Source organism: Bombus affinis, unplaced genomic scaffold, assembly GCF_024516045.1.
Source record: "Bombus affinis isolate iyBomAffi1 unplaced genomic scaffold, iyBomAffi1.2 ctg00000473.1, whole genome shotgun sequence".
Lineage (NCBI taxonomy): Eukaryota > Metazoa > Arthropoda > Insecta > Hymenoptera > Apidae > Bombus > Bombus affinis.
In genome coordinates, this window is record NW_026109125.1 from 70,001 (window position 1) to 74,947 (window position 4,947).

General features: G+C 47.8%; 2 non-coding genes across 2 annotated transcripts; both read right to left on the reverse strand.

Annotated features, from left to right (window-relative positions):
• Positions 1–197: 197 nt before the first annotated feature.
• LOC126928021 (5.8S ribosomal RNA) lies at positions 198–352 on the reverse strand. Its single transcript, XR_007716181.1, has one exon. It is a non-coding gene; the product is annotated as a 5.8S ribosomal RNA (ribosomal RNA).
• Positions 353–2,443: 2,091 nt separating this feature from the next.
• LOC126928017 (small subunit ribosomal RNA) lies at positions 2,444–4,366 on the reverse strand. The gene has a single exon (XR_007716178.1). It is a non-coding gene; the product is annotated as a small subunit ribosomal RNA (ribosomal RNA).
• Between the last annotated feature and the right edge of the window lie 581 nt (positions 4,367–4,947).

The window sequence follows — 4,947 nt, forward strand, 5'->3', positions numbered from 1 at the left end:
GTCCAACAATCGCTCGTACGTCGCGTACGTTCTCTCGCGTCCGCTCTTGTTCGTATCCTTCTTCGTGCGCTTCCTCCGACTCTGAAACGTTCTACGTATCGTAAGAACGACGGCGGGTTGTCGAAGGCACCAAGGGACAGAGAGAGACAGATAGAGAGGAACGACACGCAACGCAAGCAGTCTTAGGTTTACGTGAGCAACCCTCAGCCAGGCGTGGTCCAGGAATTGTATCCGTGGACCGCAATGTGCGTTCGAAATGTCGATGTTCATGTGTCCTGCAGTTCACACGTTGACGCGCAATTAGCTGCGTTCTTCATCGACCCACGAGCCAAGTGATCCACCGTTCAGGGTAATCTTTTCATATATTTTTTAAAACTCTTGTACTCCATGTACTCTTAATACTCGGTTCGAGCGAAGCCGAGATCCGACACGACCGACCAACGGGAATCGGACGCGCAGAAGTCGCCGGAAGATCGACGACACGAAAACGTTCGAAAATGAAATCCGACGAACGCGCGAAGATACGCGCGTCCGCCGGCCGGGCGAAAAGTACATTATGATATATAACAACCATCGAGATCGAAGCTCCGTTCGTCAGGAAACGACGGGGATATAACACCCGATTCTGAATCCTCTGTGCAGCACACGATCTCGCGAAGAAATACGCACGGTGGCTAGCCCATATATATATATATGTGTGTGTGTGTATATATAATACGATATGCATTCCTCTCGTCCAATTATTCAAGAAAAAGAGCGTGCGCCTCCATCGTTCGGGTGATGTAAAGATTCGATGGGACTCGCGCGACCCTCGGCCTCGAGCGGTCTTTCCTCCCAATATCCAGAAGCCGAGCTTTGAAAAAACTCTAGCGACGGCACGGGTGTCCGACTCACGACATCGAGGCTTCGAAGTCGGCGATCTCCTCCGAACGGATGGCGATCGCGACGACTCAAAGCGTGAAAAATCGACGAAAGAGAACACATCTCCGTTCAGGTGATTGTTTTTTTTAAAAAATAAAAAAATTCGATGGGACTCGCATCCATCTACCTCGCGCGGTCTTTCTTCCCAATATCCAGAAGCCGAGCTTTGAAAAAACTTCAGCGACGGCACGGGTGTCCGACTCACGACAACGAGGATAGACAGCCTGCGGTCCCCTCTGAACGGGTTATATGCGACGAACTAGACGAAACTTTAGTCGTTCAGGTGGTATAAAAAAAAAAAATTCGATGGGACGCACGCGCAGCCGTCGTCCTCGAGCGGTCTTTCTTCCCAATATCCAGAAGCCGAGCTTTGAAAAAACTCTAGCGACGGCACGGGTGTCCGACTCACGACATCGAGGGTAGACAGCCTGCGGTCCCCTCTGAACCAACTTCGGCTAGACTAGTTACGAATCGTTGCTACGCATCGTCATCATAGTCATCGTCATCATCATCATTATCATAGCGGGCCAACATCCACGCAATGCGTTTTCGTTCTAGGTTACCCGATCCACGAGTATGTTACAAGTGGTTTCGTTATTTCGAACAAAACGACATACGAAGAACACACGCCCTATGGGTAGGAAGCACGTTTCGAGAACGACCGAGAGCGGTGAAAGAGACGAAAGGTCGACGCGCATAAGGTATCCATGGATCTTCGAAGAGAACCTTCGAAGATATGTCGGTATCCTTTCTACATGCGCGACTCGCTACTCGTACTTTCGCTCTCGTCGACTCGTTTTAGTCGCTTCGTTCGATCCCAAAGAGGAGTCTTCGATGTCCCGTTGCTAGGAGGAGAGCAAACGCAACACAGACCACGAAACATAGAAGAGAATAGGCGAGCATGATCTCTCCGACACGAGGCACTTTAGAGATTTTGTTATTCGTTTGTACGGTCTCCACGACGCAAAAAAAAAAATACGAGATCGTGGCGGCGGGTCTTTCTGTATACGGCCTCACGCAAGCGCCTCGATCTCATTTCTCTTTACGGGTGGTTTCCATTCGTAATTTTTCGTTCGATATTCGTGTCAAAGTTTAATTTTCGAAAGCTCAAGTTCCCATTTATAGTTTTATTATAAAATCATAATATTCGCAGACGGCGGGTCTTTCTGTGTACGACCTCACGCAGGCGCCTCGAATTCGTTTATGTATGTATATATATATATATATATATATATATATGTATCTCTTCATCCCGATGATCGAGAGAGAGTGCCACCTTCTCTTCATATAGTTTCGTAGCTGGAGGGTCGTCTCCTCCTTATGTCTTTTCATCATTTTGCCAACGGAGTAAGCCACGCTCCGGGCGAATTTAACTGTTCTTTGTTAAAGTATATAGCTTGTTGATACGTCGTATATACTTTGGTTCGTCGATATAGGAGGAGTACGGCTCCTTACCGACTTATACAGTTTCGTATTTTTCAAGTGTTCAAGTCAAATTCTTTAAGTTTTTGTGTTATATCGTTAATGATCCTTCCGCAGGTTCACCTACGGAAACCTTGTTACGACTTTTACTTCCTCTAAATGATCAAGTTTGGTCATCTTCCCGGTAACATCGGCAATGCTTATCACATTGGCCGCGCACCAGTCCGAAGACCTCACTAAATCATTCAATCGGTAGTAGCGACGGGCGGTGTGTACAAAGGGCAGGGACGTAATCAACGCGAGCTTATGACTCGCGCTTACTGGGAATTCCTCGTTCATGGGGAATAATTGCAAGCCCCAATCCCTAGCACGAAGGAGGTTCAGCGGGTTACCCGGGCCTTTCGGCCAGGGAAAACACGCTGATTCCTTCAGTGTAGCGCGCGTGCGGCCCAGAACATCTAAGGGCATCACAGACCTGTTATTGCTCAATCTCGTGCGGCTAGAAGCCGCCTGTTCCTCTAAGAAGATTTGTTTGTACGTTGGTAGTAAAAACCCACCGACCGAAGCCGGGGGCCTTCGAGATACCATAAGTTACGTCTATTTAGCAGGCTAGAGTCTCGTTCGTTATCGGAATTAACCAGACAAATCGCTCCACCAACTAAGAACGGCCATGCACCACCACCCACCGAATCAAGAAAGAGCTATCAATCTGTCAATCCTTCCGGTGTCCGGGCCTGGTGAGGTTTCCCGTGTTGAGTCAAATTAAGCCGCAGGCTCCACTCCTGGTGGTGCCCTTCCGTCAATTCCTTTAAGTTTCAGCTTTGCAACCATACTTCCCCCGGAACCCAAAAGCTTTGGTTTCCCGGAAGCTGCCCGCCGAGTCATCGGAGGAACTTCGGCGGATCGCTGGCTGGCATCGTTTATGGTTAGAACTAGGGCGGTATCTGATCGCCTTCGAACCTCTAACTTTCGTTCTTGATTAATGAAAACATTTTTGGCAAATGCTTTCGCTTCTGTCCGTCTTGCGACGATCCAAGAATTTCACCTCTAACGTCGCAATACGAATGCCCCCATCTGTCCCTATTAATCATTACCTCGGGGCTCCGAAAACCAACAAAATAGAACCGAGGTCCTATTCCATTATTCCATGCACACAGTATTCAGGCGAAGGTAGCCTGCTTTAAGCACTCTAATTTGTTCAAAGTAAACGTATCGGCCCACCTCGACACTCAGTGAAGAGCACCGCGATGGGATATTAGTTGGACCGCCCGCGAGGAGCTAAGCCCACCGATAGGACGTACCACATAATGCCAGTTAAACACCGCGAGCGGTGAACCGACACTGTGACACACAGATTCAACTACGAGCTTTTTAACCGCAACAACTTTAATATACGCTATTGGAGCTGGAATTACCGCGGCTGCTGGCACCAGACTTGCCCTCCAATTGGTCCTCGTTAAAGGATTTAAAGTGTACTCATTCCGATTACGGGGCCTCGGATGAGTCCCGTATCGTTATTTTTCGTCACTACCTCCCCGTGCCGGGAGTGGGTAATTTGCGCGCCTGCTGCCTTCCTTGGATGTGGTAGCTGTTTCTCAGGCTCCCTCTCCGGAATCGAACCCTGATTCCCCGTTACCCGTTACAACCATGGTAGGCGCAGAACCTACCATCGACAGTTGATAAGGCAGACATTTGAAAGATGCGTCGCCGGTGCTAGATGACCATGCGATCAGCACAAAGTTATTCAGAGTCACCAAAACAAACGATGGACGGACAGACGAGCCATCCGCCACCGATTGGTTTTGATCTAATAAAAGCATTCCTACCATCTCTGGTCGGAATCTGTTTGCATGTATTAGCTCTAGAATTACCACAGTTATCCAAGTAAATGTAGGTATGATCTAAGAAACCATAACTGATTTAATGAGCCATTCGCGGTTTCACCTTAATGCGGCATGTACTGAGACATGCATGGCTTAATCTTTGAGACAAGCATATGACTACTGGCAGGATCAACCAGGGATCTTATAATATATTCCCAAAAACCAGCATTTTCGTTTAAAAGTTCTCTCTGTGTCGTAGGTGGGACGTAAGCACCGTACGACGAGACTTTTCATTTTATATATATATGTAATATGACTTAGAGAGCAACGTTCCATGGTTCAGTAACAACGTCACTCAGCCACTTTAATTCTCCTCCTCTCTCACCATCATATATCGATACAAAGATTCATACTTCACAGAATTATTTCTGTTTGTAACTTTTCTCCTCCAACTTCTCTCGTAGAATATAACTTAGCGGTAAAGCACGTATACGCATGCTGGACATACCGTAAGAATATTCTTTTATAAGCTTCAACACCTCTGTAGAGACGCGTTACCAGAAGATAACGCACTCTACAGAACGCCAAAAGGACCATCGTGCAGCTACAAATAGCTTACAACCGATGGTCTCTGCAAGAATGGCTACTCCGTAAGTACAAGCACACACGCATCCAACTTTTGTCAAATACGTGCACACAGGTCACCAGCTTCCCGACTAAGGGGAAGCTTGCCACGTTAACGGTCATTACGTCCTAGACTTCGACCCGCGGCGCAGCAGTG